Source organism: Humulus lupulus, chromosome 4 (genome assembly GCF_963169125.1).
Source record: "Humulus lupulus chromosome 4, drHumLupu1.1, whole genome shotgun sequence".
Taxonomy (NCBI): domain Eukaryota; kingdom Viridiplantae; phylum Streptophyta; class Magnoliopsida; order Rosales; family Cannabaceae; genus Humulus; species Humulus lupulus.
Window position 1 is genome coordinate 48920610 of NC_084796.1, and position 14744 is coordinate 48935353.

At 32.1% G+C, this 14744-nt stretch overlaps 1 long non-coding RNA gene and 1 other non-coding gene across 4 annotated transcripts; both read left to right on the top strand.

The window, feature by feature from the left end:
* The first annotated feature begins 5393 nt into the window (after positions 1-5393).
* Positions 5394-11699, top strand: LOC133830406 (uncharacterized). 3 transcript variants are annotated; one of them, XR_009892034.1, is made up of 8 exons: positions 5394-5666; positions 6448-6600; positions 6797-6947; positions 7422-7496; positions 8900-8924; positions 9744-9803; positions 10333-10388; positions 11110-11415. It is a non-coding gene; the product is annotated as an uncharacterized LOC133830406 (long non-coding RNA). The 3 variants fall into 3 exon arrangements; XR_009892035.1 differs by lacking the exon at positions 6797-6947 and adding an exon at positions 11432-11699 and having other exon boundaries at positions 5395-5666; positions 11110-11345; XR_009892033.1 differs by lacking the exon at positions 6797-6947 and having other exon boundaries at positions 5395-5666.
* A 1365-nt stretch (positions 11700-13064) lies between these two features.
* LOC133833538 (small nucleolar RNA R71) lies at positions 13065-13171 on the top strand. The gene has a single exon (XR_009892914.1). It is a non-coding gene; the product is annotated as a small nucleolar RNA R71 (small nucleolar RNA).
* The last annotated feature ends 1573 nt before the right edge of the window (positions 13172-14744 follow it).

A 14744-nucleotide genomic window follows, 5' to 3' on the forward strand; every position in this document is an offset into this window, starting at 1 on the left:
AAGCGAAAATGCTTAGTATGTTCAACTTTAAAACAAAAGCATGCAGAGAATTAGGGTTCCGGATCCATCCGGACCCTACACAATCAATTTCAAGAACGCAAAAGTGTCCTGACAAACTTATGGTCATGCCTGATAACTAACGACAAATTATTTCATATAAACATATAAATTCCTGCACTCAGAAAATCCCAGACCAAGCAGATATATTATATCACAACTATTTCTTATCAACAAATGAATACCTGCAGTCTGAAAATCCCAGAGCAAGCAGATATAATATATCATAATATAATTCGAGACCAACACTCGACAACTTCCAACAATTTGGGCATAACACGCCCTCCAGCATAAATGCTAATCTGTAAGAGAGAACCGAGTCTCAACACTAAGATCTAGCCAATAAATATCCCCATCAAGGGTAACTATCGTGTTACCTAGGGCATCGCTACTTATCTAAGAGTAAATCCCTGACATGGGTAACCATCAAGTTACCTAGGGCATCACTACTTATCCAAGAGTGTAATCGAAGTTACATGGGTTTATAGAGACTTCTCTGTTAATCAGTGGTGCTGGTGAGTAGTTACCCCTAGGGTGTTCAGCCTCACTCAACTTGGCAACCCTTAGTATCTATAGGCACTCTCACTGAATGGCCAATATTCACGGCTACTATCCGGGAATAACTTATCAGAGTACTTGCTCGGGTTCTAACCGTTGACTGATTAAGTAAGCATGAGGGCCCCTAGGTCCCATTTATTTTGGCGCCCCTAGGTTTAACCAGCAATCCTCACCTCTTGGCCACTCGTCGTGCTAATGAACCGGACATAATAAAATCAAGCAGTGTGACGAGGATCAACCGTCTAGGATATGACAGATATCTACCGATCATATTCTCTAAATCAGTACTCACAAGAGTAACGTCTCTAAGCAACTTTCTACAATAGTGTATATATCTGCATGTGTCCCTATACTAACATACAATACAATAGTTGTTTCATGTGGCAGCCACACAATATAAGTTGACTTACTTGGAGTCCTTAGCTCTCAGCAGGATTTCACCCTCCAATATAAAGTCCATTTATGCTTTAGCCAATACTGTAAGTATCCATACATGATACTCGGATTAATTATGGCGCTTCATAATTCAATATTATTAATTTGGGTAGTTTGGTCCTTTTAAAAATTATTTGTAAGGATTAATGATCCTTATTTGGTTTTAAACCCATTAAGGAAATTCATACAAAAATATTTGAGACTAAACCCTAATTCTTGGGGAAACCTATCTTATGGTCTCGATACCTAGGCTCGGGCATCACAATAGTATTTTTCCACAATTCGCTAAATATCTTATTCTTTAAAGGTAATGATATTAACATGTACTGTCAACAAGTCGGTTAAATATATAGAAGATTTTAGCCGGTATTATATCCAAAAATTACTAATTAAATTCCTTAATTATTTTTTTCAAGAAAATAACTCTTAATTTTCCTTTTATTTTTTCTTAAGGTTTTGATCTCTAAAAATTGTTTTAAGAAAATAGCTTAATTTATCTTAATTAGGAAAACTGTTAAAAATTTCCCATCTTGACTAGATAATTTTTTTAAATCAATTAATCAAGTTTACTTACTAGAAGAATAATTTACTTAATTATTTTCTCAAAATATAGGGTTTTAAACCATCTTTTAATTTATTAACTTATTAATAAATTAAATCTTTTATTTTTAAAAAGAATAAAAAAAAGTTCTTTAATAAAAATAATTGACACTAAACTCAAAGTGGTATTTTAGGTCAAAATATGTTTTCAAGACTTACCAAGTTTTTATCTTGCATTAAGCAAACTTTCACTTTTTACCTTAAGTTCTAAAATCTCATTTTTACACTAAGTGTGAAAACCATATTTTTCATATTTTTATCTACATACTTTGTTAGTTCATATCTTGAAATTTACTTACCCAATTGTTACCAAAATTTCTCAATTCTATTTTTGGTATGACATTTAGGTATTTATAAAATATTAGGTCAAAAGGAGTATTTTTTATTGATAAAATTATTTTCCAACAATGAGGTAAAAATGACATTATTTTCAAGTCCTTATTTTTTTCCAAACTTTGACACTTAATAACTTTCAAACCGTTCAGTATTTTCTTACCAAATTTTACAGTGGAATACTAGGTTATGCCAATAATATTTCCACCAAATTTTAGAAAAAACGGGGTTCATTTTCCCTATACTGTCCAAACTTGGTCCCGAAATTAAGAATACGAAAAAATAGTTTTTTACCTAAACTTTGAAATAGCATAACTCACTCATTTTTAAACATTTTTTAGTGTTTCGAAAGCTCAATTTTATGTACTAAATCTCAACAACATCACAGTATAATTAAATTTTACAAAATAAATATACAGTGTATGCTTGACCCCTTGGAATTCACAGCTCAAAACATGTATTTTGTTTTAAGGTTTCCAACAAAACCCTTGGGGGTTTTGGTCCCTATTTTCAAAAATCAGCACACAAGCATCATAAAAATTATAAAACAACTACCATAACCTTATTACATCACCAATAAGAAACTTTAAGCATTAAATATACAAAATAATTCTTAAAAATAAAAACCATACAATAACAACTATAAAAAGTCAACTTTTTAACTCTTGTTGTTCTTGCTTAAGGTTTGGATCTTCTTATTAGCTTTGGCTCCTTCAAAACCCTTTAAAAACCTTAACCAACTCCCCCCAACAACATAGATAATTAGCTAATGAACAATCTATTGTTAAAACTTTACAAAAGTCTAGTTTATTGAAACTTTACCTTAGGGAAAAACCCTTCCTAAACCAAAGCTTAATGCTTCCAAGCCTCCTTAGTGCTCTTGAGGTTGAAGATGGAGAGAAAACTTGAGAGAGTTTTCAAAAAAAAAAGATGAGAGTGTTTGTGAGAGTATAGGGTCGTTTTTTTTCTTTTTTTTTTGGGGGGTGGGGGGTTAGAAGAGTTTATACAACTCTAAAAAAATATCCTAAAACACTCAAGTGTTTTACTACCCACTTGACTATTTACCCTAAATTTAAAATGGGATTAAACTTAATAAATTTGGTCCACCCAATTAAACTATATCACTTGGCCAGCCATCCCTTTTGTTATATATGTAATCATATTTTTTTTTATATAAATGTTAATAAATATTTCCTAAGAAGAAAAAATCCAATTTGACTTCCTATAACATTTTTCACCCTTATTAAGTTTTAAACACAAAACTTAACACATAACAATTAAATTAAATGTCTTTCACATTTAATTTAATTAATCACAATAAAATTTAACCTAAGGTCCATTTATGGAATAAAATTCCCCAATTCGGCAAAATTAAGCATTTAACACAAAATGCCGTAAAATTTCCATCTTCTCTTAGGTTTATTATTTTTTTGACCAAACTATAATTTTTATGAATATATTTTATGCCCAAAATATATTTGCCATATTTTTTCATTTTATTTTCCAAGATTTTTACCCGATCAGGGTTTTTGTGTCGGTCCAAGACCGAAAGTCTTATCTTAACTTTTAAACACAAAATTCATAATTTGGCTAGCAATAACTCATGGAAATAAATTCCAAAAAATATATAATATTATTTAAAATAATATTCTTAACTCGGGGAAAACAATCCCGACCCGAGTCGTTTCAAGGTACCTGAAAACGCAGGACATTACAGTACCCATCAAGGAAGCAATAGAAATGATGTCCCGACAGTCTATCAATAATTTTATCTACAAAAGGCAATGGGAAGTGGTCTTTTCATGTTGCCTCGTTTAATTTCTGGTAATCAATACAAATTCTCCACCCCGTCACTGTACCAGTTGGAATTAACTCATTGTTTTCATTTTTAACTGCCGTCATTCCACCCTTTTTCGGAACCACTTGTACTGGGCTTACCCAAGAACTATCCGAGATGGGATAAATAACACCAGCATCCAACCACTTCAAAATTTCTTTCCGAACCACCTCTTTCATAGTGGGATTTAGCCTCCTTTGAGCGTCAATGCTAGGCTTGTTGTCCTCTTCCATTACAATATGCTGCATACCAATAGAGGGACTAATACCCTTTATATCAACTAAGGTCCAACCAATTGTCAATTTATGAGCTCGAAGCACTCTTAATAATTTTTCCTCTTCAACAGTAGATAATGAAGTTGAAATAATAACCAGGAGAGTGTCATTCTTACCCAAATAAGCATACTTAAGATGTTCCGGTAAAGTCTTCAATTCAAGTACCGGTGGCTTCTCAATTGATGGTAGTGGTCTCTCGGGGCCTTGTCCAAGTTCCTCATATTTCTTCTTATAAATAGGTCCAATGGAGTTGAACCAATTTACATATTCAATGACCTAAGTATCATCACAGTCTTCCATACTTGGTGAAATAAGACTCATCTCAAGCGGATCTTCGATGAATTTTTCCTTTGACAAACTTTCCTCAATTACATTCACACTAAAGTAACTATCGCTTTCTCTAGGATACTTCAAAGCCTTGGAAACATTAAATACAACATCATCACCCTGCACTCTTAACCTCAACTCTCCTTTTAGAACATCTATCAAAGCTTGACCGGTGGCTAAAAATGGTCTCCCCAAAATAATTGGAACATCTTCATCTTCCTTTATATCAAGAACAATAAAATCAGCGGGAAAAATGAACTTGTCCACTTTGACAAGAACGTCTTCAATAGTACCTCGGGATGTGTTAATGAACAGTCAACCAATTGAAGAGTAACAGTAGTGGGTCTAGCTTCCCCCAAACCAAGTCTTCTAAATACAGACATCGGCATTAAAATTAATGCTTGCACCCAAATCACATATAGCCCTCTCACAATGAAAGTTCCCAATTGTGCAAGGTATAGTGAAGCTACCTGGATCTCTTAACTTTTGAGGAGGTTTCTTTCGAATAATTGCACTACACTCTTTTGTCAAGGTCACAATATCATAATCCTCCATTTTTCTCTTATTAGAAAATATCTCTTTCATAAACTTCACATAACTAGGCATTTGTTCAAGAGCCTCAGCAAAGGGAATATTAATGTGAAGTTTCTTAAATACCACGAGAAATATGGAGAATTGTTTGTCAAGATTGGCCTTTCGGAATCGCTGAGGATAAGGAATCTTTGGTGTAGGTTCGGTGTATTTCGACTTCTCTTTCTTTGGAAGGTCTTTAGTAACCTCCTCTTGTGCTGGACTAGTAACATTTTGATCATCTATCTTATTTCACTACAAGAATTTTGCCTAAATATTACATTAAAATATTACAAATTTTTAGAAGTGCTATTGTTATGCTATTAAATAAAAGAGGCGGCAAATGAAACATTCATTAGGCGCCAAATGAAAATGACAAAAGAAAAAGCAGATGAAAAAAAATGCTTATACCCTACCCTAATCACGCCTCCTCTGCTTTTTTTTTCTCTCTAACACCTAGTCTCTCATTCTCTCTATCTCTCTGTCACAGTCTCTCAGCTCTCTCTCCCTCATGACTATACTCTCTAGTTTGACTGTAAAACCATGACTAAGCCTACAGAAACAGTTTAGTCTCTCGCCACTCTCTTTCGTTGAGTCGCTGAAGCACTATTGACGACGCCCCTGCTGAAGCAAGAACCCAAGCAACCTAGCTGCTCAAGAAGTCGTACTTCTCTGTGAGTTTTCTTTTCCTTTTATTTTTTTAGATTTCAGTTTAATATCAAGAAAACATTTGAATATATCAATACATATATTTGTTTGTGTTGGAATTATTTCTAATAGAGAGGATATAGTGAAAAAAATTAGAGAGGTTGTAAGCATTAGAATACAAGAAAGAGCAAAGAGCTTTTATGTGTTAAGAGAGAAACTTTTGAGAGCACAAATGTTGTGAAAATGTTGGTTCTTGCTGCGTGTTAAAGAACTTGTTTGAAAATTTCTTGTTCTTAATTCGTTTTTGTGCATATCATATATTTATAAATATATATATATATACTGAGTGTCGTTATTCCGCTTAGGCCAACAAATGTTAGGACTTCCAATGGTTTAGCTCGATAGTTCACCCTTTTTAACACTTGTCTTTGTCTACCTCTTTTATTTTTTGAATCTTGTAATCGATCCCCATGTGTCAGAGCAACTTAACATTTTGATTTTGGGATTGGGTTCGTGAGTTATTCTCACTGCTGTCTGGTGTTGTTTTCTGGTTTGCTGGTGTAGTTTTCCTTTTAACAGGGGTATGCATTGTTGTAGGCATTATGAACACCAATATAGAAAATTATTGAGGTGGGGTCTTCTTAGTGTTTGTTTTCCAATTGAACAGTTCAATCTTCATATGTTTATTTTGTTTGAGTTGTGTGATTGTTGCAAAAAAAAAAAGTTTTGAGTTATGTGTTGCATATTTAGAGTGCTTTTCTAGTAAAATGAACTGAACTGAACTTAGAGACAAAACATTTGGTATAGGTGCTGCTTAGAGATCCATTCGATGACAATGTAATCCCCATTCTAGAGGAACTTCAAAGACGTTTACCTTTAACAAGCGCCAGTCCTAAAGGCCATGGTGAAGAAGAAGAGAAAGCCTCAGGGGTGATGAAACCAAAACCAGCGAAGAAAATGGTATGCCAATCCATAACGAAATTATGATTTTATGCTTAGTTTCCTTGTCTAGTTCTTGTGCTTACATTGAACCTTGAATGTGGCATTGCTAGAACAAGTGTTAGAATACTTATATAGTGCTTTCTTTGTGTATTAAGCTATCTGTGCTTTCTTGTTATCATTTTAGATTATCACTTAAGCTTAATATTTCTGATAGTTTTGGATACCTTGAGTTATGCAATGCAAAGTTTCCATTCGAATTCTGGGCCTTAAAAGTTGCACTAGAAGCTATTTGTAGTTGTCTTGATGCTCGCAGAAGAAAATTGGAAGTTGAAGCTTATCCAGCTTTAGATGAGCTGACCTCCAAGGTAATAGAAAGTAGTTCCTTTGCCCAAAACATAAGAAGTTGAATATAAGTGACCATAATTTATGTGCCATTTTGAAAGGTTTTTAGCCTATGCTCTTTCTGGCCTAGGAGTGTATTCCATTGCTAGAGCCAAATCGATCGTTTTCTTAAGTTATGAACAATAGAGTTGTCTAAGATGATAGTGGGAGTTGTAAGAAACTGTAATGCATGATTCTGATTTCATAGCATGATTATAATATAAACTGCAAAGATGCTCTGTTTGTTCAAACAGATTTAAAAACACTATGTGAGCAAAAAGATTGAAAGATTTTTCGAGAAATATACGTTTTATGAAGTGAAATTTAATGCTATTGTAGTATAAAGCCTTAAATATTTTCTTAGTGTCTGGTGTAATTCTTATTACTATTATTATTGGAGGAAAATTATTTAAAACATGTATCTTTGTTCTTGAGATAGTAATTTTAGTAACATGCAGATTAGCAGCCGCAATTTGGATAGAGTGCATAGACTAAAAAGTTCAATGACAAGATTGACAAATCGGGTCCAAAAGGTATGCTGAATGATTAATCATAAAGAAATTTTGTTTGCTTAATTGGTTGACCATTAGACTTGTTCAACACAACTGTAGGCCATCTTTTTCATGATTTTTGTTGAAGTATCTAATTTCCTATATGGTTTGAGCAATTCTTATAAAAATAAGCATAAATGTATCTGGAGACAAATCGAACATTACAAGAAGCACAACATCAGTATTTTTAGGTCATGTTTGGAATGTGAAATTGGGTTGGATTAAAAAATATAAGGTAAAAAACATAAAAGAATGAATAAAATTATCATTTCTGACTGATAAATTAGAAGGAAACAAGTTGGGTATAAAGTTGTAATTTTTTTTTCTTATCATTGAAATATATGAAGACGAGGATTAGATAGATTGAAATGATCTCAAGATCTTACTTTGTGCATTTGATTTCTTGTTCTTTTCTATTATTGAGTATATATTAATGTATTCATTATTGATGAGATTTAAGTGTTGATCATATGTAATTATTCAATTAAACTGATACAATGTAAACCATGTGTTTGTGAAAATACCTCAAAGAACCATGTGTGTGTTGCTGCTTCTACTTTTTGAAATTATTAAAAACATGTATAATGTACACTTTGTGAGATGTTTAGATTTAGTTCTTTGTCTGTACCAGCTGTATCTGTTTTAATTTATAACTAGAAAATATTATTATATTCCATATTGAGCTTTTTCTTGATCTCATTTTTATTTATTCTTATAATTTGAACTTGTGTAATGGCATACAAGCTACTGGTTTAATGGCATAGAATATGTATTTTGCTATTGGCTTTGGTGTATTTTGTTACTGGTTTGTGTTGTTTTTTACTGCTACTGTTGGTCTATGTTGTTGCTACTGTTGGTCTATTTTTTTTAAATTTGGTAATTTAATCATGCCACAATTACATAGGTCCAGTTACTTTAACAATTTCCTTGTTTCCTAGTAGTGCATACAATGGAATAATACCAAATTCTGATTATATTACTAAGTTACTAAGTTCTTAGTCCCATAACATTGTTGATGTACAAAATGATGAAAATTAAAAATTAAATGAGGTTATTCATATCACAAATTGGAAATGGTAGGTTTGAGAAAATGTAACTTATGTTAATTGTGAGTCGCAAGAAAATTTACAAAAAAATTGATCATTTGAAGCTGAAGAATAGGATTAGGTAATGGACGATTTTTGTGTCATAAACATCTGGTTTTGGTAATGGTTTTTTTATGGGTTAGTTGTTGCTCTGCTGGTTTTGTTTATATTAATAATTATTGGTCTATTCTTGTGTAAACCCAATGGCAACAATAAAAGTATAAAGTTTTTCAATGTCTAAGAATTTTTAAGCTTATTATAGAGTTTAACCTTTCCCCTTTTCTTTTTTTGTTGATGCAGGACAGACAAACTAGTCTGGAATTCTGTGAGTATTGCTCACCATGTCCTCTCCTTACAATCAGCCTTGCAAATTGTCTTTTTTTTTTTTTTTTTATCCTTACTTTTAGAGGGGGTCAGTCTAAGACAAATGCATGTGTCTCTTTTTTTTAAAAAAAACTATGAAATGATTTTGAGAGTTTCGATTATGAGTTAGATATTGTTGGAGTTTTCCATTTAGTCAAAGATGTTAGTTTCATTCATGAAATGAACAAAAATATGTCTTTAAATACCAGAAATTTACTTGATCAGTAAATTCACTTTAAGATCTATACTGTTGTGATAGAATACACGAGTGCTGCAAATTATCATTAAATACATATGGAGTTTATAGAATCATGCTTCTTTATATCCTTTGTTTATAGTCTCACTTTTTACTTCCCTCTCTCTCATCCAATTAACCAGTTCCGCTCTTTGTTAAAGAAAAATAAGCTTTAATATTCAGAAAAAGATTCTACATTTGTCACTGCAGATTGGGATTTCCACTTTGAGTTTAGTTTTGAGCTATTCTATGGGCTGATGGTTTTTTTATTTTTATTAATTTTTTTTAAAGGAAGAACCCTTTGCAATTTGATGTTTCTTGTCTTTTTCTATCTTCATTTTTTATATGTTATTTTAATTTTCTATGCGACTGGTAATCTGACATATTGCTCCTCTTGACTATATTTTGAATTTTTTTAGTTTAGTAAAATTTATGTTTCTTACTGAACAAATAAATATAAGATAGGATGTTAAAAAAATTGTCCAAGTTCATGAATATTCTCTTTCCTTTTGTTCCTCATTAAAAAATCATGTCTTTAATATACAGGAAAAAAAGCTTCTTTTGGAAAAAGATGGACCTCATGTTGCAAGGATATCTGTGTTTGAGGTGTGCATATATACAGTGTTCTTATAATTCTTTTTAATTTTATGACCTGATTCTGGAAGGCCCATATTTCTCCAAGATTTCAGGTGTTTATTTGGTCAATAGTTCTTAATAAGCTCATTACTTCATGATTAGACTGAGAGAAGATCTACTTGCTCAAAATAGCTTTTTCTCGAACAATGAAAGTGTTGTTGAGTAATTTATTTCTTGTATCTTGTTTTGAGTGTTTATTTTATATTTGTGATCCTAAACTCTGTATTTATAGTTATTTTAATAGAATGGATATGGTTTAGGTGATATCTTTTAGGGTTGGGTGCCGACCTAGTCGGGATGCTTTTCTATTGGCTTGATGCTAGCTCCTTTGTTCTTATTTTTACTAAGAATATATATCTAGATTGATTTCCAACAGGATATAATATAAAAATTTATAGTTTGATTTTTTTTCTTAACACATTTTCTTACATTATCTCAATTAATTTGTCTATTGATGTTGATAGTTTATTAATTGGTATGAGTTTTGCTTTCATTTTAGTGGCTTCATTGGATTTTAAATTGGAAGGAAACTTTATTTCCAACAGTTTGCAAGAGGTATCTTCTCTTACTTTTGTTTATGTTATAATATTATGCAAATGTTAGAAGAGTTTGAATATCTTAGATATTCATCCATAGTGAAGTAGGTCCTGAGATTATTATTGTGTGTTGCAGTGATAACGGAAGGTTGAGAACTTGTGTGTCTTAGTGAAGTAGGATCTGAGAAATTTGTGTGCTGCGGCGAGATAAGGAAGGAAACTTGTGCGTTGTTTGAATATTTTGACTGAAAGAAAACAATCATTTGTTGGTACTTCAAATAAGAGATAGTGACTGAAAGTATTGTGGCTGAGTTAGTGTAGGTTGAATTGCAATTTATTCTTTTAATTTTTATGTGGCTGAATTAGTGGTAAAGTTATGTTCATTCTTTAATTTTTTTGGGATATTTTTGTCACATCAGTGATTGAAAGTATTGTTTATTCTCTTCATATAATAATAACTAATATTCATGTTTAATTTTTAGGTTTGTCTTTACTTTTGTATTTTCTTCTTTTAATTTTGATGTTGAATTCATGTTTTGTTATCTTACTTGTAAATAGAATACATTTGCTCAGAGTGAGGAGCAATCAAACAATGTTCAATCACATTCTCATGTTCCTTCCCCCTACATTAATCATGATACTAATTACATGAAAATGATAAAATTTAGAACTTATATAATTCAATATAAAATCACTTACTTCTTACTGATGGTGAATTTGTTTTATTGATATATTGTTAGAGTGTCAAGAATCACACATTTGGATCTGGTGAAATTATTGTAGAAGGCTATTTTGTTTCAAGTGACCCAAATGATGAGGTTCACCATGTTCCTCTTGGGCCTAGTGCTATGAAAGTGGGGATAGATCTTGTGAGAAAGAATGATGCATTTCTGTGGAGGCCTTCAGGAGTTATGCCTACTATAGAAGATGTTATAGGTAGTATAATTGCATGGCTAGCTGATAAAGTCATAATTAGGTAATTAACTTTTTTTTATGTACTCTTTTAGTTTACTATTAACTTTAAGTTTAAGCATTAATTATTTAAATTCTTATGCAAATAAGCAAATCAACCCACAACAAAGATAAGTGCACAATGGATGATGAATTGAAGGATGGAGCAAGTTTCATGGTTTACTTTTTGTGTATCTTGCTATGTTTTTGTTTTCATTTTTTAAGTAAAAGATGTTCAAGATTATAGAACTTTATTATGTATGCTTTCAAACTTAAGTTAGAACTAAGATCTCATGAAGTAGCCACAGTCATGGTTTGAATTAGTTCGTGTTTAATGTAATACTTATGGTTTATCAATCTATTTAATATTTCATTTTGTGATTAATTTTGATATTTTTTTATCCTAATATGATAATAAAAACCTTTTCATTTTAAAAAAACTTATAATTATCCTTACACAACACAATTAAAAACGTATTATCTAGACTAAAATAACAAAATTTTATTACTGGACCTTTAATATGGCATTTATGGCTGTTTTGGATACATATTATAAGTGTAACAAAATGTTATGATTTATATAATATAACAAACTAAAAACGCTATCAAAATAATCAATTATAACAGTTGAAAAGTGTTATGCAAAAAGTTTAAGATAAAACTTCAAATTTATAACCAATTATTCTAACTAAACGTTATTATTTTAATATGAAAGCAACAAAAATGTGTTATTGAATACTTTAAGATAACATTTAACATAACATTAAAAAATTGTTATAGAAAAGACGGGACTTTTAATAACAGGGGCTACATTAGCGTTTTGAGAAGTGTTATGAATACTTCCGGTTAGCAGTTTTTAAGTGTTATGAATACTATTTTTTCTTGTAGTGTTTCCCTTGCCATCCATTGTAGGCCCATCATACTTAGTCCCACTCCTCAAAGTGACAGCTTGACATTGCTCTTTGGGAGTCACCACGGTGGAACTAGGTAAAGCCCCTTGATTACGGTCCACCATTAGCTTTGCAAGTTGGCCAACTTGTGTTTCTAAGCTTCGAATGGAGGATCTTGTTTCTGTTAGCTCAATAAATCAGCCGGTACCTCTGGTTTAGTCACTTGAGGCGGTGGTTGTTGATGCTATGGCATTTGTGGCCTTTGATTGTCATAAAAGGGTCTTTGATTGAGTCCATAGGATGGTCTATTTGGAGGATATTGAGGTGGATTTGGATGATACTATGATTGGTGCCCTTGATTATTACTCCATGACAGATTTGGATGGTTCTTGTATGCTAGAGTATAAGTGTTGGGGTATGGGTTGTTATTTGGTTGTCTCAGGTAATCACCAATAACTTGCACCTTTTCAGGTGTAATATCATCTACTAAATAAGAACCCATTGCTAGACATTGATGAAAGAGATGAGGGCCTCCACATGTCTCACAAATAATAGGGGCAGGTTGTAGTTTCATCGCTTGAGTTGAAATATTATCTTGTTGTTGCATTTGCTTGGTCAACAAAGTAATTTGAGCGGTGAGCATAGCAATAGGATCAATTTCTAGAACTCCCGCCACCTTCTTATTTTCTCGCTCAGTTGGCCATTGATAGTTATTCATGGCCATCTCTTCCAAGAGCTCATATGCTTCGTTAGCACTTTTGCTTATAAATGTTCCACTCGCTGCTACATCTATTATAGTCCCTGTGTCTCCCCTCAGCCCATTATAAAAAGTGTGCACCAACGTCCATTTCACGATACCATGATGTGGGCATTTCTGAAGAAACTCTTTAAACCTTTCCCAAGCATCCTATAATGATTCCCCTTCAAATTGATAGAAATTATTTATTTTACCTCTAAATCTGGGCTGCTTTAGCAGGAGGAAAATACTTAGCGAGGAATTTTTGGGCAAGGTCCTCCCATGTCAAAATGGAGTTGGCTTGTAGCGAAATCAACCAACTTTTAGCTCTGTCTCTCAAGGAAACCGGAAATAGCCTTAAACAGATTGCATCATTACTTACTCCATTCATTTTGAAAGTAGCACATAGCTCCAAAAAGTTGGTAATATGAAGGTTCAGATCCTCATTAGGTAGCCCCCCAAATTGAATGCAATTCTTAACCATTTGTATGATTGAAGGCTTGATCTCGAAATTATTCGCCTTGACAGTAGGTTGGCAAATACTAGAGTGTATCCTTGTAACAGTAGGGAGTACATAGTCCCTTAAAGGTGGGTCTGCCTCAACTGCAGCATTACCCTCATTACCCTAATTCAGATTTTTGTTGGGAACATTATTAACGTTCTGTGCCATTCTTTCTAGTCTTTTCTATTTTCTTTTTCTTTTGCAGGTCTTCTCAATCTCAGGATCAACAGGCATTAGTATATTTGAACCCTAACATCGCATAAACTAAATCACTTGAAATTGAGAAATTTAAAAGCAACTCAAATTAGAAAACGTTAGACTAAAACCAAAGTATAACGGAAAAAAATAATTTTAATATTGGTTATTAGTCCCCGGCAACGGTGCCAAAAACTTGATCGCTAAAATATGCACGCAAGTATATGTGGTCGTGTCAAGTAATAAATTATGTAAGAACGGATATCGTCCCACAGAGACTATTAACCAATTACCAATAATTGCTTTTCAATTTCTATTTGGTGATTAAAATTAAGATGAATAATTCTAAACTACGAACACAATTTAAATAACTGTAAACATAACAATGAATCAAATGATAAAAATCAATAACAAAAAGCCTAGGGAATTAATTTCATCAACTTTTCATTCTATTAATTTTACTAATCAGCTTTAAATCTCTTCTTCCTATTCTAATAACAGGTTAACAAAAATTGATTCCTATTCTTTTTCAAGTATAAGATCTCAACCTATATGCAAGTTTTCTACATCTTTGTGATAAACTTAAACACATAGCAGGCATTAAGAATGGTAACCTAATTGCTACACAAGTCATACAAGTACTCTTGTCCAATATGTAACCTATGTCTATACAATGATAGCATATTCAATTCCTATCTTTTGAGTTTTGAATCAAAATCATAAACCAAGCAAATAGTGATCAAGTAATTACTAGCATTAGACAAACATCATATAGATTAAAATAAAGAAGAAGATTCAATAGAACATCATAATAAAATTAAATCGAAATTCAAGTGACTACATTAACCCCTAGATAGAGGTTTTAGTTCATATCAGACATGACTAAAATCATAAAACATTTATCCATACTCATACAATTCAAAGGCTTTAAGAAGAAATAAAAATATGAAATTGTAGAAAAATAATGTCTCAGAATCAGAATTGCTCTCAAAATTCGTAATAAAAATCTGACCTAATTCCTTTTTAAAACCTAAAGTCTGAATTTATATATAAAAAAATGAATTCCACTTTGTTGGCAAAGGCGGATCGCGACTTGGACTT